Source organism: Rana temporaria, chromosome 7, assembly GCF_905171775.1.
Source record: "Rana temporaria chromosome 7, aRanTem1.1, whole genome shotgun sequence".
NCBI lineage: Eukaryota > Metazoa > Chordata > Amphibia > Anura > Ranidae > Rana > Rana temporaria.
The window spans coordinates 150937570-150961797 of record NC_053495.1 but is presented as its reverse complement, the minus strand read 5'-3'; the positions used below and the strand labels follow the sequence as shown (position 1 = coordinate 150961797).

Here is a 24228-nt window from a genome sequence, read left to right as displayed (position 1 = left end):
GGGTGTTATGGCACTGAAGCGCAGGAAGCTTATAGAAAAGCAGATACTTGCTAGGGCCATCAGCCGTTTCGGGCGTTATTTGCATGGCCCTGAGAGCCGGAACACCACCCCGGCCAGGGGGAAGGAGATCATTAAAAAAATTACTGATCAGATCAATGCGGCAGGGGGGGGGGGGACGTGGACCCCCGATGGGATTCAAAAGAAGATCAACGATCTTAGGAGCCTGGTCCGGGACAAGATGGCCAAAATAAATGCCCATGCCACGGGCACTGGAGGAGGCCCACCCTGCTCCGTCAGGCTGACTGAGGAGGAATAGGCAGTGGCCCGGTGTTTCCATAGCCAGCAGGTGGTGGGCCTGCCTGGCTTTCAATCTGATTCTCTTGTGAGGACAGGTAATTTTTGGGTTTTTCTATCTGATGATTAGCATGTGTGGGTGGGGGAAGGGAAGATGTGCCAAGTGTGTGGATCCTCCAACCTGTGATTGTTTTGTGTCCTCCACAGATGGCCAGGAGATTGCTGGGCCATCAGGCCAGGAGGTTGCTGGGCCATCAGGCCAGGCTGCACCATCCCCAGGACAACAGGCTGCAGAAGAGCCCCAAGAATGGCAGGAGTCCCCAGGGGAGGGGAGTGGCCACACCTCCCCTCATGAGGAGGTTGAGGGGGAGGAGGATGAGGGGGGCGGAGGATGAGGATGAAGATATGGACATTGCCAGGGAAGTCCTTTTGGCTTCGGATGTGGTTTCCCCTGAGGCTACCCCTGAGGCTGGCAGCAGTCAGGCCACCATCAGGGGTAGCCCCTCCCACTCCTCCCCCAACAGGCCTCCCCCACAATGGTCTCTCTCTCCCCTCCTCCCAGGCCACAAGCCTCAGCTGCAGGCAGGAAGGCGACCCAGAAGACCAGGGGGGTGGCCGAGGTTCTGCCGGCTACTCTGCGGAGGGACAATGCCCTTCAGACCCGCCATCTGGGTCAGATCAACCAGACTCTGACCCAGATAGAGGACAGCCTGGGCTCAATTAAGGAGTCACTCACTGATGTGGCCACAAACTCCTTGGTGGTCATCACATGCATGTGTGATCTGCAGACCGCCACAACAGGCGTGGCCCAGGAGGTGAGTGCCCTGACCCAGGCTGTCCAGGACAATACCCGGGCTGTCCAGGCCAATACGGCTGCCCTCACTCTGGGTCTGAACAGAATTGCAGTGGCCATGGTGGGCAGGCCAGCAGGAGGACAGTCACCAGGGGAGGCTCCTCCTTCCCCTGCTCACCCCCTCCATGAGTCTCCTCCTTCCCCTGCTCACCCCCCCCAGGAGTCTCCCCTGGTTGGCCGTGGCCGTGGGCGGCCCAGGCGTAGCTCTCGCCGCCGTCGTTAACTTTTGGGGTACTTTTTTTTTTTTTTTTTTTTATTATACTGTACTTATGATTTGTTTTATGTGTGTGAATGATGTATGAATGTGGGGGTGGCATTCCTGATTAAATAAGGGGTGTCACCCTCAGTTTTGGTGGAGTAGGGATCCCCAGGACCAGGGAGAAGTGATCCCAGGTCCATGTGAATGTTGTATGAATGCACAGTGACATAATTGGAGCCGTGGCGTGGCGTGGCGTTACTGCTCCCAAGTACCATTGGGGGTACTTGGATCTAATCCAATTAGATGTGCATGTGATGTGTCTGTGCTAGGGACCACAGTGGGTGTGCATGCATGCATTCTCATTGTGCCATGATTAATGTGTGTGTTTACTGTGCAAAGATGCATTCTGCGAGGCGTCTCCTGACTGCTGTTCCCTCAGAAGAGGGGGTACCCTCGGTTACTAAAGTCACTAGTATAGTTATGAGCATGGATGCCCCTGGCATGTTGGCATACAGATTGTTGTCCTGCAAGTGTGTGTGCTCAGCTCTTCCTTAATGGTGTTGCTTTAGCTGACCTTTACACGGCTGGTGCAAAGTTAGGGCTACTTTTATAACGTGTAATTTTACACAATGAAACTAGCAGAAGCGCACAGGGCGTAATCTACGCCGCACACACTTAATTTTGTGGATCGCCTTATCTCCCTCATTTTCATCTTTGCCTATCAAAACAGCGGCGTGTCTAGCGTATTTTGCGCGCAAAGAAGCGCCGGTGTAATTCTTTTAGGTAGGATGGAAAAAACTGGATTTCAGGCGTATCTCGTTTTGTGGATACGGCGCAAAGATACGCGCGGCGCTTTTTTCAATTACGCCGCGCATCTCGAGTTAAGTCGGTGCATTTGCTTTGTGAATCTGGGCCTATATTACCAAAAGTATTGTGACACCTGCCTTTACACGCTCATGAACTTTAATGGCATCCCAGTCTAAGCCCCGTACACACGACCGGTTTTCCTGCCAGGAAACCTGCGAAGAGAGCTTTTGGTCGGGAAAACCGGCCGTGTGGAGGCTTCCGCACAGTTTTCCTGAAAGGAAAGCTGCCGGGAATCCCGGTGGGAAAATAGAGAACCTGCTCTCTATTTTCCCACCAGGATTCCCGGCGGTTTTAAACCCGGCAGTTTTCCTATGGGGAAACACTGCAAGGGAGCATACACATGACCGGGATTCCCAGGCCAAAGCTCCCCCCGGAGTTTTCCCGACAGGAAAACCTCTCGTGTGTACACGGGGAAACTTACCGAGCAGATTCTCGGGTTTCCCGTCAGGATTCCCGGCGGACTTTATACCGCTGGGAATCCCGGTCGTGTATACAGGACTTAAGTCCATAGGGTTCAGTACTGAGTTGGCCTACCCTTTGCAGCAATAACAGCTTCAACTCTTCGGGGAAGGCTGTTCACAAGGTTTAGAGTGTGTCTATGGGAATGTTTGACCATTCTTCCAGAAGCGCATTTGTGAGGTCAATCGCTGATGTGCCATACTAAGGCCCCTTTCACACAGGGCAGGGGAGGTGCGGTGGCGGTATAGCGGTGCAATTTTTAGCGCAGCTATACTGTCGTATTTAACACGATATTCGGCCGCTAGCGGTGCGGTTTTAACCCCCGCTAGTGGCCGATAAAGGGTTAATACTGCGGCAATGAGGCACATTACCGGCGGTAGTACTGCGGTTTCCCATTGATTTCAATGGGAAGGAGCGGTATAGGAGCGGTAAACACACCGCTCCTATACCGCTCCAAAGATGCGGCTAGCTGGACTTTTGGAGCGGTCCTTCGGGCTTTCACACTGAAGACTGCATGGCATGATTTTCTCAGACGGTATAGCAGCGCTATTTTTAGCGCTAAACCGCCTGAAAGACGTGTCAGTGTGAAACTAACTGACATATCAGCATGGCTGTCGCACCACTTCCTTAAAATAAATCTCTCTAAAACTGAGCTGGTAATATTCCCCTGTGCCCCCCTCCTTGACTTTTCCATCAAAATCAATAATGCAACCATCAATCCCTCCCCTCATGCCAGGGTACTAGGTGTAATTCTAGACTGTGACTTGTCTTTTCAGCCCCAAATCCAATTGCTGTCAAAAACTTGTAGACTTCACCTCACCTAACATCTCTAAAATATGCCTCTTTTTAACAAATGAAACCACCAAGCTCCTCATTCACTCCCTTGTTATCTCTCACTTTGACTATTGCAACTCCTTTCTCATTGGTCTACCTGACCATAGGCTATCCCCTCTTTAGTCCATCATGAATGCTGCTGCCAAACTTATCCACATTACCAACCACTCAGTGTCTGCCACCCCTCTCAGTCAATCCCTACACGGGCTCCCAATCACCCAGCGAATTAAATTCAAAATACTAACCACAACATACAAATCCATTCACAACTCTGCCCAAGGCTACATCGCCAATCTTGTCTCCAAATATAACCCAAACCGTCCTCTCCGCTCCTCCCAAGACCTCCTGCTCTCAAGCTCCCTTGTTTCCTCCTCCCATGCTTGTATCCAGGATTTCTCCAGAGCCTCTCCCATCCTCTGGAACTCTCTACCACAACCTATCAGGCTATCTCCTACTGTTGGCGCTACATAAATTCTGAATGATAATAATAATAAAAATAATAAAAATGTGGACGAGAAGGCCTGGCTCGCAGTCTCCACTCTAACCAAGTAGCTTTAGGTGCAAACTACAAAGGACAAAGGCAGTACACACACCACATAACTTTATGGTGCAAACTGCAGAGGACATGGGCAGTAAACACCAAGTAGCTTTAGGTGCAAACTACAGAGGACAAAGGCAGTACACACACCACGAAGCTTTATGTTGCAAACTGCAGAGGACACGGGCAGTACACACCAAGTAGCTTTAGGTGCAAACTACAGAGGACAAAGGCAGTACACAACCCACGTAGCTTTAGGTGCACACTGCAGAGGACACAGGCAGTACACACTACGTAGCTTTAGGTGCAAACTACAGAGGACACGGGCAGTACACACCAAGTAGCTTTAGGTGCAAACTGCAGAGGACACGGGCAGTACACACCAAGTAGCTTTAGATGCAAACTGAAGAGGACAAAGGCAGTACACACACTACGTAGCTTTAGGTGCACAATGCAGAGGACACGGGCAGTACACACCACATAGCTTTAGGTGCAAACTGCAGAGGACACGGGCAGTACACACCAAGTAGCATTAGGTGCAAACTGTAGAGGACAAAGGCAGTACACACACCACGTAGCTTTATGGTACACACTGCAGGGAACACAGGCAGTACACACTACGTAGCTTTGGGTGCAAACTGCAGAGGACATGGGCAGTACACACCAAGTAGCTTTAGGTGCAAACTGCAGAGGACAAAGGCAGTACACACACCACATAGCTTTATGGTGCACACTGCAGGGAACACAGGCAGTACACACTACGTAGCTTTAGGTGCAAACTGCAGAGGACACGGGCAGTACACACCAAGTAGCTTTATGTGCAAACTGCAGAGGACAAAGGCAGTACACACACCACGTAGCTTTATGCTGCACACTGCAGAGGACACAGGCAGTACATACTACGTAGCTTCAGGTGCAAACTGCAGAGGACAAGGGCAGTACACACCAAGTAGCTTTAGTTGGAAACTGCAGAGGACAAAGGCAGTACACACACTATTTAGCTTTAGGTGCAAACTGCAGAGGACATGGGCAGTACACACCAAGTAGCTTTAGGTGCAAACTGCAGAGGACAAAGGCAGTACACACACCCCGTAGCTTTATGGTGCACACTGCAGGGAACACAGGCAGTACACACTACGTAGCTTTAGGTGCAAACTGCAGAGGACTCAAGCAGTACACACCAAGTAGCTTTAGGTGCAAACTGCAGAGGACACGTGCAGTACACACCACATAGCTTTAGGTGCAAACTGCAGAGGACACGGGCAGTACACACCAAGTAGCTTTAGGTGCAAACTACAGAGGACAAAGGCAGTACACACACCACGTAGCTTTATGTGCACACTGCAGAGGACACAGGCAATACACCACGTGAGAATACTGCAGCTAGCACAATCACCTGCCTGCCAGTAAATTAGGAAGAGCTGATCTAGCTAAACTATACAGTGTATAAATATATGTACAACACCTGGGATGCATATATATCCTCTACACACTGTAACTTTAACTGACTAGCCTGCTTGCTCTATCTACCTAGAAAAAATGACACTCTCTCTCTATCTCTGTCTCTAACCACTGTCGCAACACACTGCACAAGGCTGACCTGCAGGCGGCCTTTTATAGTGTGGGGCGTGGCCACCCTGGCTTTGGCCAATTACGGCTCTCCGTTTTTTGCGCGCTGTGATTTGCCAAGCATGCGGGTCATAGTGCATGCTTGGCCAATCATCAGCCAGCAATGCACTGCGATGCCGCAGTGAATTATGGGCCGTGACATGCCACTCGAATTTGGCGCGAACGGCCCGTAACGTTTGTAATTTGACGAACGGTCGAACATACGATGTTCGAGTCGAACATGGGTTTGACTCTAACACGAAGCTCATCCCTATTGGGGAGGTGGTAAAGCAGTTGAGCTCCATTTTGACTGCCCGCCAACCCTCCCTTCCCTAAGCTGCAAGAGCAAATAGAAATGGGTATACACATGCCATGGCCAGAGCAAAAAAAAAAACTTGCACTGCAACCACCATGCAATTGCGTGTCATGGTCATGACACAGTGGTGTGGTGTTTAAAGGGTTAATGCAAGTGGATTTTCAGAGGTGCAACGATGATAGCCACACACCTAAATATAACCTAGGAGAATTTTCTCCTTTTGAGGTTACATCACAATGTGCCCAGGAAAAAAATGATCTGTTTATGGTAGTCGTCATTTTCACAGGTTTGTGATTTCAAAATTACAAATTACAGATGACATTGTGTTTTCTTATTTATTCATTTTTCATTGTCCTCTATGTTAATGACTGCATCCAGATAAATAATGCAATGTTTATTTCAGGATAAACTGGGCATTTATTTGGTGGTAAATAGTAAGGAATATCTCCTGATTTATGAAAACTGGCACAAAATATAATTTTAATAACATAGTTTTTTATTTATGTATTTATGTATTGCTATCACCATGACCTATGACAAAAAAAAAGAACCCAAATAAATTCTCCCACTCCTGAAGATCACAGCAATACCATCTTGTCTGTACCCATAGCAGGGCCCAAAAACAATGATGCACATTTTGCTTATTTATATTTCCTTTCTAAAACACTGACAATGACACTAACAATAAATTAAAAAAAATATGTTTATTTTCCTACCTAAAATTCATTGACACTGTCCTTTGAATCTGAACATGACCTTTGACTATAACCTTGACCATAATCCTAACCCTGACCTAGATTAAACCCTGATCCAGCTATTGTATTTGTATTTTAAAAAAAAAAAAACATTTTTTTTTTACACACACTCTTCTTTGTTTACATTTTCACCTTTTGCAAGGAGAAACAGATACAGTGTACTTTTTTTCTCTATTCAAGAGGAGAGAAAAAAACTGGAGCAGAATGTACAGTGACTGATCACCATGATAGCCAATCCTAGGCTATCTCAGCAATCAGATAATCAGGAACTGATCCTCCTGAGTCCCAAGCGTTGGTACTAGAACTGTAGCTATCCATGGGGGCTCTCAGCACAAACACAGTAATGCATACTAGCATCCCCATGGATAGAAAACCACTTTTGTGAGGTTGCATATATGCAGGGCCGCCATCAGGAATTATGGGGCCCCTTACACAGCTTCAGGCATGGGCACCCGGGAAAAAAAACGGGGGGGGGGTGTGTTGCCACCTGAAATTGAGAAGCCGGGCCCTTTACAGAAAAAATAAGAAAAATATATATTAAAAAAAGGGAGGGGTAGCCATCCAGGGCCTTGGGGACCTCTGGGCCCTTTAATAAAAAGAAAAAAAAAGAAATAGAAAATATATATATATTTTTTTAAAAAGGAGTGTTGCCATCTGGGGCCCTGGGGACCTCTGGGCCCTATATATATATATATATATATATATATATATATATATATATATATATATATATATATACACACAAATTTTTATTATTTTTTGTAAAAAGAAATTACAAAAAAAGGGGGGTTGCCATCCGGGACCTCTGTGCCCTTTAATAAAAAATACATAAAAACAAATATATAAAAAATAAAATAAACTTTTATAAAAAATAAAAAAGGGGGAGTTTCCATCCAGGGCCCTGGGGACCTCTGGGCCCTTTAAAGAAAAAAAATATATAAACAAAAATAAACATTTATAAAAAAAAATATATATATATATATATATATATATATATATATATATATATATATATATATACAAATGTAAATAAATATGTATATAAAAAAGAGAGTTATGATCCGGGGCCCTGGGGACCTCCGGACTCCTAAAAAAAAAAAAAAAAAAAAAAATTGGCCCTTTAATAAAAAATAAAATAAAATATTTTATTTTTTATACATATATATATATATATTTTTATAAAAATAAATAAAAAAGGGGGGGGGGTTGCCATCTGGGGCCCTGGGGGCCTGCGGGGGCCCTGAGGACCTCCGGACCTCTAAAAAAAAATGTTGGCCTTTTAATAAAAAATAAAATAAAAATATATTAACCACTTAAGCCCCGGACCAATATGCTGCTAAATGCCCAAAGGCGTTTTTACAATTCGGCACTGCGTCGCTTTAACAGACAATTGCGCGGTCGTGCGACGTGGCTCCCAAACAAAATGGGTGTCCTTTTTTCCCCACAAATAGAGCTTTCTTTTGGTGGTATTTGATCACCTCTGCAGTTTTTATTTTTTGCTATATAAACAAAAATAGAGCGACAATTTTGAAAAAAATTCAATATTTTTTACTTTTTGCTATAATAAATATCCCTCAAAAACATATATAAAAACATTTTTTTTCCTCAGTTTAGGCCGATACGTATTCTTCTACCTATTTTTGGTAAAAAAATCGCAATAATCGTTTATCGATTGGTTTGCGCAAAATTTATAGCGTTTACAAAATAGGGGATCGTTTTTTTGCATTTTTATTAATTAATTTTTTTAAATAACTATTGGCGGCGATCGGCGATTTTTTTCATGACTGCGACATTATGGCGGACACTTCGGACAATTTTGACACATTTTTGGGACCATTGTCATTTTCACAGCAAAAAATGCATTTAAATTGCATTGTTTATTGTGAAAATGACAGTTGCAGTTTGGGAGTTAACCACAGGGGGCACTGTAGGAGTTAGGGTTCACCTAGTGTGTGTGAAAAGAGACAGGACACTATGGTGGAGAGAATGTGGCTGCTCACCCCGATAAAAATGATGAAAAGAATTTTCCCAAATGGGGTTATTGCGCAGCTCAAAAGGAGAGAGGTAATACCATGTAATAAAAAAGTTGTATTTATTCACATGTTAAAATTGGACAAAAGTGGACAAAAATTGGGTAGCATAAATGGATGGAGCATGAGTTGTATCAAGTACACAAACAGCGTTTACATAAATTTATAAGAAGCAGTACACAAACAATGTTTATACAGTCAAAAATGTGCATTGTAGTAAAAACAATCTAACGAACGTTTCGACCTTTGGAGGTCTTCTTCAGAGAGTTTGTGTGGCTGGAAAGGAACATATAGTGGTTAGACATCTCATGATCATAATTTAGGTAATAAGAGGTACATTGTTGGTTTTACAAAAAGCCCTTTGGCTAGAGGAGCAGTGTGCAAAAGGATGCAATGAAAGCAAAAGATCAAAAAATTAAGCAAATTCGTATGCAACATTGCAAACAAAAGTATCTTGAATACATTTTTTAATTTTTAATTTTTAGTTTTTAATTATTAATTCCTTTACCTTGATGATGTGTCTCAATGATGTGCTGCAGTCCAAGCGGCAGCATCAGGCGGTCTAATAAGGATAGCTTCCATCCCAGGCAGAAAAAACAGCTGTCCACATACTGTGAAACACCCCGCTCAACACCACAGAGGTCACCCCCAAAAATTATGGGGCCAAGATGGAATGACCATATAGAAACCAGGAGCGGTAAGGGAAAGTCGGTGGAACGAGGAGGTTTAATAAAGAAGCCTGTAAACAGAATAGTAAAATTGATATTCTGGATGTCTACATACATATGTAGTGGCACAAGTTATTAAAAAGTTGTTGGGGCTCTGAGGTGAGAAGTGACGGTAAATGTAGATAAACGTCACAGGCTATAATGAAAAGAAGTGCTCAAGAGTACTAAGATAAGATAATAATCTCTAGAATACGGAAACAGGGGTCTCCCCAAAGACAAAAGGAGAATAAAGAAAAACATAAAAGGGAAAGAGAAAAAAGGGTAAGAGGGAAGAAAAGAATATATATATATATATATATATATATATATAGAAAAAAATAAATATATAAAGAAAAGAAAAACTGAATAAAGAAAATGAAAACAAGATGGAAAGAACGCAAAGGAAAAATAGGGTAGAGATGGGAAAGAAAAAAGACAAAGGAAAAAGTAGATGTGAGCAGAAGAACCATAGAAAAATAGAAAAATTAAATAAAAATAGAAACAGAAAGGGAGAAAAGGAAAAGGAAGAAAAAATGAAGCATGAGAAAGAGATAGTGTAAAAATGTGAAAGAAATGTGTGGTGAAATAGTGGGAGTGTTAGTATGTGGAGAACAGTGAGGAGGAGTGAAGGAAATGGGGGTGATGGGAGTAGATTGGAGTGAAGTGAGGGGAGAAGTGAGAGGTAGTGAAAAGGAATGAAAAAACAGTGAAGATGACGGTGAGTAATTGAAGTGAATGACCTAGGGAGGCACAAATAAACATGCATCAGTCGCAAGAATGCTATAGGTGAGTTTTATTTCTTACATCCTTTTTCTGGCCAAACATTTTGGCTTCTCTGGTTTCATTCCAAAAATGACCCTTTTTACTCTTATATTTTAGAAGGAATCACCTTGTCTGCTTGCTGCTGCTATTTATATCCCAGCAGCTTTTGTATCTGACACCAGCGATCTCTGCTCAGGAAGTCTTCTAATTTCTTTTAATTTCCAACTGAATCTCTACAATTTAAAGGTACAGCTCTCCCCCCCCCCCCCCACTCACCCTTATCCTTGATGTGTTTTTATCATCAGGTGTTTGCCATTCACTGTTTTATGTTGCCCAGCTGCCCTCACTTCAATATATCCTGCAGTTTCCGTTCCACCATGTGTCTCCACTTGTCTCCAATCCCATCCTTCTTTTTGCTTTAGTTTATATAATTCTCTTTCTGCACTATCACCCCCCATTCCCCTCTTTCCCCAGTCCATTTCCCCACACCGTTGCCTACTTTTCACTTCTTGTTTCTGTACCTTCACCCCTCACTTTTTCATTTCCCTTCCTTGTCCTTCTCATTTTCCTCTCCCCCGTCTCTTTGTTTCACTTTGTGTTTTCCTATCAGCTAATTCTCACCTCCGCATTCTTGCGACTGATGCATGTTTATTTGTGCCTCCCTAGGTCATTCACTTCAATTACTCACCGTCATCTTCACTGTTTTTTCATTCCTTTTCACTACCTCTCACTTCTCCCCTCACTTCACTCCAATCTACTCCCATCACCCCCATTTCCTTCACTCCTCCTCACTGTTCTCCACATACTAACACTCCCACTATTTCACCACACATTTCTTTCACATTTTTACACTATCTCTTTCTCATGCTTCATTTTTTCTTCCTTTTCCTTTTCTCCCTTTCTGTTTCTATTTTTATTTAATTTTTCTATTTTTCTATGGTTCTTCTGCTCACATCTACTTTTTCCTTTGTCTTTTTTCTTTCCCATCTCTACCCTATTTTTCCTTTGCGTTCTTTCCATCTTGTTTTCATTTTCTTTATTCAGTTTTTCTTTTCTTTATATATTTATTTTTTTCTATACATATATATATATATATATATATATATATATATATATATATATATTCTTTTCTTCCCTCTTACCCTTTTTTCTCTTTCCCTTTCCCTTTTATATTTTTCTTTATTCTCCTTTTGTCTTTGGGGAGACCCCTGTTTCCGTATTCTAGAGATTATTATCTTATCTTAGTACTCTTGAGCACTTCTTTTCATTATAGCCTGTGACGTTTATCTACATTTACCGTCACTTCTCACCTCAGAGCCCCAACAACTTTTTAATAACTTGTGCCACTACATATGTATGTAGACATCCAGAATATCAATTTTACTATTCTGTTTACAGGCTTCTTTATTAAACCTCCTCGTTCCACCGACTTTCCCTTACCGCTCCTGGTTTCTATATGGTCATTCCATCTTGGCCCCATAATTTTTGGGGGTGACCTCTTGTGGTGTTGAGCGGGGTGTTTCACAGTATGTGGACAGCTGTTTTTTCTGCCTGGGATGGAAGCTATCCTTATTAGACCGCCTGATGCTGCCGCTTGGACTGCAGCACATCATTGAGACACATCATCAAGGTAAAGGAATTAATAATTAAAAACTAAAAATTAAAAATTAAAAAATGTATTCAAGATACTTTTGTTTGCAATGTTGCATACGAATTTGCTTAATTTTTTGATCTTTTGCTTTCATTGCATCCTTTTGCACACTGCTCCTCTAGCCAAAGGGCTTTTTGTAAAACCAACAATGTACCTCTTATTACCTAAATTATGATCATGAGATGTCTAACCACTATATGTTCCTTTCCAGCCACACAAACTCTCTGAAGAAGACCTCCAAAGGTCGAAACGTTCGTTAGATTGTTTTTACTACAATGCACATTTTTGACTGTATAAACATTGTTTGTGTACTGCTTCTTATACATTTATGTAAACGCTGTTTGTGTACTTGATACAACTCATGCTCCATCCATTTATGCTACCCAATTTTTGTCCACTTTTGTCCAATTTTAACATGTGAATAAATACAACTTTTTTATTACATGGTATTACCTCTCTCCTTTTGAGCTGCGCAATAACCCCATTTGGGAAAATTCTTTTCATCACCTAGTGTGTGTTTACAACTGCAGGGGGGTGTGGCTGTAGGACTGACGTCATCGATCGAGTCTCCCTATAAAAAGGATCACTCGATCGATACACCGCCACAGTGAAGCACGGGGAAGCCGTGTTTACACACGGCTCTCCCCGTTCTTCAGCTCCGGGGAGCGATCGCGATGGAGCGGCTATAAACGAATAGCCGCGCCGACGTCCCGGATCGCTCCCCGCGGGAATCCGCCCGCCGCATGCAGCGGGGGGGGGGCACGATCGGACCCCCCACCCGCTAGAAGGCAAGGACGTATATATACGCCCTTCTGCCTGTCCGTGCCATTTTGCGGACGTAAATAGTCGTGCGGCGGGCGTTAAGTGGTTAAAAAGATTGCCATCCGGGCCCCTGGGGACCTCCGGGCCCCTTACAGGTGTACTGCCTGTACCCTTCTGATGGCAGCCCTGCATATATGCATACACTTGGCAGGAAAGGGTTGGCTGTACAGTCTCCCTATATTTTTTATGGTGCTGCATATACTGTTGGTGCTATATGAATCCTGTATTATAATGATAATCTAGCAATTATTTATAAAATGCCACATTCAATGTACAACATAATCTGTCCAGAATAATTGTAAAGAATTTTAGGAGAAAATATAATTACCGGTACTGGTGGGAGTGTGAACATTTTGATACATTGAACAAAAATGTGTATAGGGAAGAAGCTGGGTCAAATGACATTGTTAAAGAGGAGTTCCACCCAAATTTGGAACTTCCTCTTAACCCACTCCTCTCCCACTTACATGCCACATTTGGCATGTAATTTTTTTGAGGGGGGAGTGGGGGCTTCAGCACGAGTGGGACTTCCTGTCCCACTTCCTCCTTCCTGTAGGCGACTAAGCTTAATCGCCCTCAGGAAGTGGCTGCTGTAGGCGATCGCCTAGGACACGTCACAGGTCCTAGGCGATCTCCTGGCCAATTACACGGCGCGGCGCCGGGCCACGCCGCTCGTGCATGCGCAGTGCCGCGCCGCTCGCGCATGCGCAGTGGGTGCCCGGCCGTGAAGCCGAAAGCTGTTACGGCCGGGTGCCCACACTGAAAATGAAGACGCCGGCCGGAGAGGGGGGGAGAGGAGCGGAGCCCCGGCCGGCGCGTCGCTGGAGCGCTGGAGCAGGTAAGTGCCTGTTTATTAAAAGCCAGCAGCTACACTTTTTGTTGCTGCTGACTTTTAATAAACATACAAATGGCTGGAACTCCCCTTTAAGCTGGTCATACACTAGTAGATTTTTAAATGAACATTTCTACAAACTTTTGTTTGAAAAATTTCCAGTACATTCGATAACTTGACAAATTCAAATACGATTTAAGAGTGAATGGACTTTCCCAAAAGAAAATCATGTTCACTGCTGGAAATTCGTTAATTTGAGAGCAATTTCCCACCCACCTACTTCAAATTTTATTATCACTGTTGTTGAAAATGAAGGTTGATTTGACCCTAGAAAATCAAACAAACATTAAAAAAGTTTTTAAGCCAAATTTTACTAGTCTATGGCCTAAAGTTTAGGACTAATTTTAATTTTATGAGACAGGTTTATTTATAGGATTCAGGGTGGTACATTGCAGACATATGTGATTTTTTTTACATGTATTTGTCTTCAATGTACATTAAAATGTAAGCTGCATCATTACTTTAAAGCAATATGGTGTCATGGCCAAGGACTTTCCAGTATTAGAGTATTCTCAACACTAGTCCCTGAGTAATCCAACGGACACAAGGTAAGGAACCTGTTAAGTTTGGTTGGCGCTTTTTGTTGCTCTCTTGCTAACATGACTGGCTGACTAGACCTCCATGCCTGTGTTATCAAGACTCTACTCAACTTACTATCCATTCTTTTCTTCTCCTAATCCTCTTCCCCTCTTTTGTGTTTCAATGGTCTTTATTGAGATTTTACAGATAATACAAAGTAATTACAAAGTAAGGCATGTTTAGCCTTCCATCAGTTAAAGATATACATGGAGGTGAGAAAAAAAGATCGAACATGAATAAGACATAAAACCGGTTATACAAGAATTAAAGGAATAAAAGGATCACAAATACATTTGTGTAAATTAGGTTACTAAGGCAGGGGCCATGGCAGGCAAGAATTATTCTTTCCCTCTTTTCTTCCTCTTTTCTAACCCCTTCCCAATGGGTGTTGGCTGGGGGACCTGCTCCACCATAAGCACACCTTTTCGTCCTTCTCAAATAGAGATCATGGAGTCTTTGCAATTTGGTTCTCTTAATGTAAGAGGCCTTAATAGTCCAAATGGACGTTCACAGGTACTGTACCATATGCACAAGCAGCATGCTCACATCCTGTTCTTACAGAAGATAGACTTGAAAGCTTAACAAGCCACAGCTCTCTCTATCCGCTATTAGAAGACATGGTACTTCAGCAAGAACCCACTATGTAAATCTCTGGGAGTCACAGTGGGTATTCACTCTTCCGTCCCTTTTCAATATCTAGCCAATTTTACAGACCCACATAGCTACTTCCTGTTTTTATAGTGCAAGCTTTATGATCTCGTATTTATCTTTGTACATGCTTATTTTCTCAACCAGGGTCAATTCAAATATCAAATTTCACTACTCAGTCCCTCAATGAGTTTATGGAAGGCCTGGTAGTCTTCGGGGGAGATCTGAACATGGTTTTCAACCCCCCACCTAGACACCTCAGGCAAACTTTCAGTGAGTCAACATTTCTGGGTTAAAAATCCTTTTTATAGGTCTTATGTAATATTCAAATTTTCAGAAATACTGGATTTGGGGTTTCCATTAGCTTTAAGCCATAATCATCAAAATTAAAAGAAAGAAATGCTTGAAATATATTACTCTGTGTGTAATGAATCTTTATAATATATGAGTTTCACTTTTTGAATTGAATTTCTCAAACAAATTAACTTTTTGATGATATTCAATTTTTTTGAGATGTATTAGAATTAGGAGATAACCATTACTATTTATGAACAAATGAAAGCCCAATTTATCCTGAAAAAAAGGATATAAATTACGTGGATACACTAAGCAGTTGTGATGATATGTACAACTTTACCAACACATCTCAAAGTTGCAAAACCATGTTCAGGAGTTAAGATTTGTTTTAACTTTGTCATGAAGTGGTTAATTAAAAGAGCAAATGAACAATGATGATAATAACACACGAGTTAAGTAGCCAAAAGCATCTGAATGATTTTGGTTTATTGTGATGATCTACATCAAAATAATTAGTAGGTTTTTACATGTTGTTACCTTTTGCACAATGTTCTTACCATATTGAGTAAGCCTGATTAAAAAAAAATAAGTGGTATATAGGGGTACAGAGAATATTTCACATTTATTTATGCCAGTCATGTTTGCAATCTATTGCAATTTGTCTTGTGAAATATACCTAATAGTCAAGGAATGTCGCTCTGGTCTAAGCACAATTCTTGCTGAGAGCTGTACATCCAGTTGTAATCTGGAGTGTGCTTGACGTGAACAACACAGAAATCACTGTGCAAAAATCCAAAGGAGCAGCACAGTACAAAGTCACCTGAACTTCAATACCTTTGTTTTAGTGATTTAATATAAGATTTGCTTGTCACATACTGTAGGTCTTCAGGGTGTCTTCAGGGTGACTCTAACCCAGGGTTTTCAAAACTGTTCAGTATGAAGGCCACATCATACATTTTACAAATACTTATGATTAATGAATACGATTTCTCATCACAGTCCTTTTTACATTTGGGTCCCCATCAGAGCCTGCCCCCCCCCTCCTTTACTTTACAGTCTTTCATCAGAGTCTCCACCAGAGGTTCCCCTTAAATCAGGGACCCCATCAGAGTCCCCCTTACATCAGAGTCCCCCCTTACCTAAGAGTCCCCATCAGATTCCCTACTAGTATCAGGGTCCCTATCAGAGTCTACCCTTAGATTGTAGTCCCTATCAGAGCCCTTCATTACAACAGAGTCCCCATCAGAATCCCCCCTTACATTAGGGTCCCCATCAGTGTACCATCAGGGTCATCCCTAAAATCAGGATCACCATCAGAGCACTCCTTACTTTAGAGTTCCCAATGACATCAGTTTACCCATCAGAGCCCCCCCCCCCCCATAGATCATGGTCTGCATCACAGTCCCCCTTTACATCTGGGTCCCAATCAGAGTCACCCTATACTTCTAGATCCCATCAAAGTCCCCCCAAAGGCCCCATACACACGATAGAATCCATCCGCTGAAAAATCCCAGCGAATGGGTTTCAGCGAATAGATCCTATGGTGTGTACAATCCAGCGGATCTGTTTCCGCGGATTTTTCTCCCATGCGATGGATTTCCAGCAGATAAATATTTGAAGACATGTCTTCAAATCTATCCGCTGGAATCCATCCCAACGGATTGATCCGCTGGTCTGTACAGACTCACCGGATCAATCCGTCCAAAGGGATCCCCCGCATGCGTCGTAATGATTTGACGCATGCGTGGAATTCCTTATATAACTGCGTCGCGCACGTCGCCGCGTCATCATCGCAGCGACGGCGCGACACGTCATCGCCAGAGGATTTTGGCGCGGATTTCGATTCGATGGTGAGTACACTCCATCGCATCAAAATCCGCGCAAATCCTCGAGAGGGTTTATCCGTGGAAACGGTCCGCTGGACCGTATCCGCGGATAAATCCTCTCGTGTGTATGGGGCCATACACTTGGCTTCCCATCAGAGTTTGGCATTTATGTATAAATGAATGTGTGCTTGGAATAAATTATATATACTGTACCTTGATACCCAGTACCAATAAATGTGAACAAACGTGTAGCGTTAAACTAGATAAAAAGTTTATAAATAAATAAATTGTAATATTCTCACAATGTACAAATACTCTATGTGCCCCAACCATCCAGACAATAGGAGGTTAAATATTGTAGTCTAAATAAGTGCAAATATTCCAATCTCCAAGAGGAGTATTCAGCAAAAGATGTTATCAGATACCAGAGAATGTTGTCCCTCAGTCTATGAGTGGTAAATTGCACTTAGCAAGAGTTTGCCACTACCTAACATTTGTAGTGCTGCTGTAGCAGCAGAATGGGAGTCTAGAGTTGGGGGTGTTGCTGTAGCTGCAGGGAGGAAGCTTGAAGGTTGAACAGGTCCAGACCTAAAAAAAATCTGTCTTCCGTTCAACCATCAATTGAGATGATGACAGTTGAGCAGGAGTAAATGCACTGGAAACTTGAGGGGGGTGAAGGTGGACCTCTGCTGACCAAGTGCAACCTGTGTGAGAGCACAGTGGGCCCACATTGAGGATATACAACTGACCCTAGCTGTGGGCCAGTGAAACTTTGTAGGAGGCTTGGTCTGGACTAGGGGCTGTACTTTGGACACCCCTGCTCTAGCCAAATCAATATTTTGAAATAGCGGGGTTTAGAAATATATATACAGTATATTTTTTTAATGTTGACACAAAAGCATTTTTAACCACTTCTGGAGCACCCTATAGCAGATTTACTGCCCTTCTGTGCAGGATCACATATATATATATATATACATGATTCTTCACTTCTACCTACAGTGCTTGTGTGCCGCCAGCAGGATACTGATTAATCACAGCAGAACCCAATCTGCAGATGTTGGGCACTGGGTATGCGCCAGCACCTGCAAATCAATGGTATAACACATAGAATTGAGATCTGCCTATGTAAACAAGGCAAATCTCCATTCTGACAGGGGGGAAGGCATGGATTTTGTGTCCCTGCAAAGCAGAGAATAAAATCTGTCTCTTGCCCTAGTAAAAGCACCTCACACAGTATAGTAAAACATTGGCTAGGCACATAGTTAACCCTTTGATCACCCCTGATCTTAACTACTTTCCAGTTAGTGTCATTAGTGCAGTTAAAGTGCATATCTTTTTAGCACTGATAACTGTATTAGTGTCACTGGTCCCAAAAAAGTGTCAGTTAGTGTCCGTTGTCTGCCAATCGCAGTCTCGCTATAAGTCACTGATTGCTGCCATTACTAGCATAAAAAAAATCATAAATATATACCATTGTTTGTAATCGCTATAACGTTTGCGTAATCCAATCAATATACGCTTACAGTATGTCAGCAGACTGACCATCTCATGTAGTATGCCCGCAGTCTCTGACCATCTCCTGTAGTATGTCTGCAGTCTCTGATGCTCTCCTGTAGTATGTCTGCAGTCTGACACTCTCCTCTCTCCTGTAGTATGTTCGCAGTCTCTGACTATCTTCTGTAGTATGCACGCAGTCTCTGACCATCTCCTGTAGTATGTCTGCAGTCTCTGATGCTCTCATGTAGTATGTTTGCAGTCTGATGTTCTCCTGCAGTATGTTTGCAATCTCTGACCCTCTCCAGTAGTATGTGTATTAATGTGCCGCTTTACTTGCTCAATTATTTGTGATTTCTTCACTGCTCAGTGAGTGGAAGTGATGTGCAGTAACCTGTAGTGAACAGTATTGATAGGCTGTAATCTCTAGCAACCAATCAGTGAGAGGTAATAACGTGCTGCAACCCCCAGCAACCAATGAGTGAGCAGTAATGATATACTGTAACCTCTAGCAACCAATCAGCGAGCAGTAATAATGTTCAGTAACCTCTAGCAACCAGTCAGTGAGCAGTAAGGAAAGGCTGTAACCTCTGGAAACCAATTGCAATCACTGCATGATCTGTTGCAGTAAACTGATTTTGAGTCTACCTGCTATTTTTTTTGTAAGTCACGAAAATGTTTTCCCAGGGCCCAATCAATATTAAAGACGGCCCTGTTGGCGGCTAGAAGGTTTCAATAGTGCACAATGAAAACCTGTAGTTTTGTGTAACTAATGCCGCGTACATACGGTCGTTTTTCTGCATGAAAAAAAATGTCATTTTCAGCATGTCCAAAAAAACACAGTTTTTCCAACTTCATCATTAAAACGATGTTGCCCACACACCATCGTTTTAGAAAAATGATGAACAAAGCACGGTGAAGTACAACACATAAGACGGCACTCTGAAGGGGAAGTTCTATTCGCCTTTGGGCTGCTTTTAGCTGATTCCTTGTGAGGAAAAGACGATTCGCGTTTTTTTGTCTGTTACAGCGTGATGAATGTGCTAACTCCATTATAAATGGTAGTTTTTGGGCATGCGCGGGTTTAAAATGTTGTTTTAGCCCACACACGATCATTTTTTACAACAAGAAAAACAATGATTTTAAATGACGTTTTTAAAAACGACATTTTTTTTCATGCCGAAAAATAACCGTGTCTACGCGGCATTAAACACAGGCTTGGTCCACCCAATGGGCAATTTTTAGGCCGTGGCCCCCCTGAAGAAACCTGAAGGCACCCCAGAGTGCCCGGGCACCCTGGTTGAAAAAGGCTGCTCCAGATATTAAAGAGAAAACACTGGGAGAAGGACAGCAACAAACAAGCTGACAAAAGTTCCATATCTTTAAAAACTTTTAATAAAAAGATTTAGGGCCAGATTCAGAGAGATCGGCGTATCTCCGTACGGACGTAGCGCATCTCATATGCGCTACACCGACGTAACATAGAGAGGCAAGTACAGTATTCACAAAGCACTTGCTCCCTAAGTTACGGCGGCGTAACATAAATGGGCCAGCGTAAGCCTGCGTAATTCAAAGTAGCAAGGCAGTGGGCGTGTTGTATTGAAATTAATCGTGACCCCATGTAAATGAAGCGCCGAACGAACTGCGCTTGCGATCGCATGCTCAGAATCACGTCAAATTTACTCCCTAAGATACGCCGGGTCCATTCATGCGACGTGAATGTAACCTACGCCCAGCCCCATTCACGTACGACTTACGTAAACGACGTAAAATACGACGGCTGTTCTGACGTATCCGACGTCCATACCTTTGCATTACTTACGCCTCATATAGCAGGGGTAACTTTACGCCGGACGCAAGCCTGAGGCCCCGTACACACGACCAAACATGTCTGCTGAAACTGGTCCGCGGGCCAGTTTCAGCAGACATGTTTGGTCGTGTGTAGTTACGAGCGTACAGAATTTCACCGTACATTTGCCCGCCGGGCCGTTTTTCAGCAGACATTTATTTCCAAACTTGTTTTAAAACCGTCCGCTGAAATCCTGTCCGAACGGACATGTTTGGTGGTGAGTACACAAAACCAACGTACAAAAACCCCGCGCATGCTCAGACTAAATGAGGCCACGGGAGCGCTCGTTCAGGTAAAACTCACGTTTGTTTGGGATATGGCACATTCGTCAATAGAAAGATTAATTCTAGCAATAGAACACTGAAGAAAACGAGACAATAAACAACAGTTTATGCCGTCGTTTTATTCATTCTTCTCTTGCTAGAAATAATCAGTTATTTAGCTCATGTTATTTCAACTGAGTTGTTCCATACTGAAAAGTGACATTTGTTAGCTGGGATGTAGTAAGATTTTAGCAATCTTTTATTGGCCCGACGTATCATATTTTTAGTGGTCCTCCACATGTATATTTTTTATTTTTTAAGGTTTAATGTTTAACTTTGCCACTTTTTTTATGTGTTTATAGTTATGTCACCATTTAGAATTTTTTAATAGCAAATTGTTAGGATTTTGCTTTTGTTTGTATATTTAACTGGATTATTTTGAAGGTTGTTTAAATTGTCTACCATGTTGGCACACCAAATGCCCCCCCCCCCCCACATGAGTTAGTGAATTTTTTTAGATGAAACATTTTATTTGTTTGTAATGTTTGATGCCTAAAATAATCCCCACAGTATTACAAACAATAGGAACGTTTTTAATTTCCAAAAAAACGCTTTTATTTTAGCAAATGATAAAAAGGAACAAAAACAGAATGGCAGCACTTGAACAGCTAGCAAAATACATGCAAACTTGCATTGTCAAACATGGTGAAGGCTAAACTAGCCAACCTCAGGAGGCACACAAACTAAAATCTGAAGCAGCAGCACATAACACCAAAGGAACCCAAGCTGTGGTAGTCCAAACAAGATGCCATTTGTGGGGGATCAAATGGAAGGCAGGGAATCAACGTCTCCTCTTCCTTGCAACCTTCCTTCCAGGCTGCCTTACAGCGGGTCTTCCCTGGGCCCTTGCAGGTGGGGATGATGTGGCAGCAGGAGTATGGTGTTGAGCAAGCCGGGCCGGGTCACATAGCCCAGTGTCTGGGGTCAGCAGCTCCCTCTCCATCCACCAAAGGGCCTGGTTGATGACGCCCTTTGCCAGTTGCCTCAGCTCCTCCGTGCCTTTATTCAGATCATGTGCCAGGGAGGCACTGTAGGCCTCAGTGGGGTTGAGGGGGGCCCTCATGATGGCACTCGCCTCCTTAATCATTTGGAGGCTGGCTTCCTCCACTGCCCCCAATTTCTTCTTACGGCCTGGTGGCCTAATATAAAGGGGAGGAGCCTGGCTGGTGCTGGTTGTCCTGGGGAGCTGCTGAACGCCACTGGGCCCGGCCTCCTCCTGTCTGCCACTGACCCCTTCGGCCTGGCTGTCAGTGAGGAGAGGATCTGCCACCTCCTGGCTGGTCTCTTCTTCCTGTGTTAAAAAAAGGGACATGTTGTAATATATTTATAAATATAATCACTCACATTTTCATGCTTGAATCTTCTTTTTTGCCGCTAATTTAAACTTGAAAACAGACTCACCCTCTGACCCCTGCAGTTGTCATCCCTGACACCTATTTATTTGCCCACGACTTTTGATTTTTGCTTCCCAGCTTGTATTTTATTAACCAATATCAAGTCAAGAATCAAACAATAATTAATATTATTCCATAAATAGTTATGAAACTACTATACCTCATCATCGTAGAGGCGCAGATCTGCCTCTCTGTCAGCCAGGCCCTCTTCATCCGACTCTGCAGGGCTGTGGTGATCTGGGGAAGTCCCGCTGGAAGGTAGCGTGGAGGGAAGGCTGGGATTCAGACTTGACATAGATGGCCTGCCTTCCAGTTGATCCCCCAAAAAAGACATCTGGTTGTAATACCATAGCTTGGGTTCCTTTGGTGGTCTTGCTGCTGCTCCAGATCTTAGCTGCTTTTGGTGAGCTTTGTATGCTCTCCTATATGTGCCCCTGAGGTTGGCAAGTTTATCCTTCACCATGTTGGCACTGCATTCTGGCACCCATGTCCTCATGTATGCTGCTAGCTGTTCAAGTGCTGCCGCTCGTATGTCCTTGTTATGATAATGGTCCTGCTTTGAATCCCACAGGATGGGCATTTCTCTAAATTTATCCAGCAAATGCTGGATAATGTCTTGGGTCTGCAGTAGATCCATTGTAAATTTTTATAGTTGTAATTTTAGTCTAGATTACAAAAAGAAAAAGAAACCAAAAACACGATTTAAAAAAGGCTCAGCATTTACATTGATAGAATATGTTGTTAAAAAAGTAGGACCTATATAGAAATACAAACACAGTGTCCCTTGTTTACAAAATGCTGGCCAGCTCTGCCCCATTGGTTGGTTGTAGCTAACATTTTTTTAATACATGCCGCCCCTTTGGTTCCATTGCAGGAAATAATAGAAATCTACAACCATACACAATTATTACAAATGACAGCATTCCTCAAAGCACTATTGCATGTGTAGATATCCTGCCCCTCAGCATTGATTACATGAAAGACACTTCCTAATGACCTCTGTCCAACCAACACAGAACAATACTTGGCCTGATCTGAATACACCCTACATAATTGGTAATGAGTTACAGCATTTTTGACATCTATATTTTGTGATGTCTACAAAAGCATTTGGGTACGAAAATCACATTCTGGTATCCAAGAGACATAATAGCTTAATAAAACTGTGCAACCAACAGACCAAACCCCCATCCCATGGCTCTACATTGTATAGCCCGCTGCTGATCCCATGTTTAAATTTCTTACCTGCCTCTCTCAAAATCCTCGTTTGTTACGCTCGATGAATTAACACGTAACCAACGTAATCACGTCATGCACCTTTTATCCACTCCGCGTATGTATGAAACGCCGCCCTCGTCACCTTTGCCATGCCCCTAATCAATTGAAAATGTAAATATGGCGTTAACTGTGTAGGTTCTGGAATCGCGCGAATATTCTCCGCGTAACCTACGTCAATACGTTGTTGGCATTCGCGACACTCCGCATATGCAAGAATCCCCGCCCTCATCTCCGCCCATGACGGGACATTTCCTCGTTTCCACGCCCCTAATCTCTGTGGGAAGGAAAGATGGCGATGTCACACGAGCGGGCACGGAGCTCTCATGGCGCAAGTGAAGGGACAGAGGCAGGACCGTCCCGATCCAGGCCTAAAAGATATAAAGCCACTAATATGGCGTTTGAAGAAATGGTGGAGTTGGTTTACATCATGAGGAGGAAGGATTATGATGGTGAATGTGGGCCCTACAAAACACCGAACCGTAGAAAGTCACACATAATGGACAAGGTGGCAAGGAGAATGAGGAGAATGTTTGGTGTCACCAGGTCCAAGGAGCAACTCCGGAAGCGTTGGTCCAATTTAAAATTGAGGGAGCCACATCACATGAAGAAGATCCTCAAAATTCTGCGTAAAAGTAAGTCCATATTATTTAAGGGGGGGGGGGGAATGTCTGCAATAATGTTTTGATATGTAGTTTTTGACATCTGCCTCCTTGGCCTGCTTGTACTTTTGAACACGTGTAGATACTGTATTGTGTTTATGTCAAATAACAACCTTTACCAAATATTGTGAAATAGTTAACACGCGTAATATGACATTGTTTCGCAGAAATGCGAGGTTAGTCCAGGAACAACACACCTGGACATGGCTGACTGGCCACAAACTTGGTTTGCAAACATTTTTGAATAGCAAAATCACAGAAATTTACTTGAGTGAATGTGACAGGCAAACA

At 43.1% G+C, this 24228-nt stretch overlaps 1 protein-coding gene and 1 long non-coding RNA gene across 3 annotated transcripts in view; one reads left to right on the top strand and one right to left on the bottom strand.

Moving 5' to 3' along the window:
- LOC120945762 (dimethylaniline monooxygenase [N-oxide-forming] 3-like) overlaps positions 1 to 24228 on the top strand; it is a 99276-nt gene that overhangs the window by 17913 nt on the left and 57135 nt on the right. The window lies entirely within an intron of this gene.
- LOC120945763 lies at positions 8799 to 9734 on the bottom strand. The gene is made up of 2 exons (XR_005750619.1): positions 9262 to 9734; positions 8799 to 9029 (listed from the first exon to the last, which is right to left on the bottom strand). It is a non-coding gene; the product is annotated as an uncharacterized LOC120945763 (long non-coding RNA).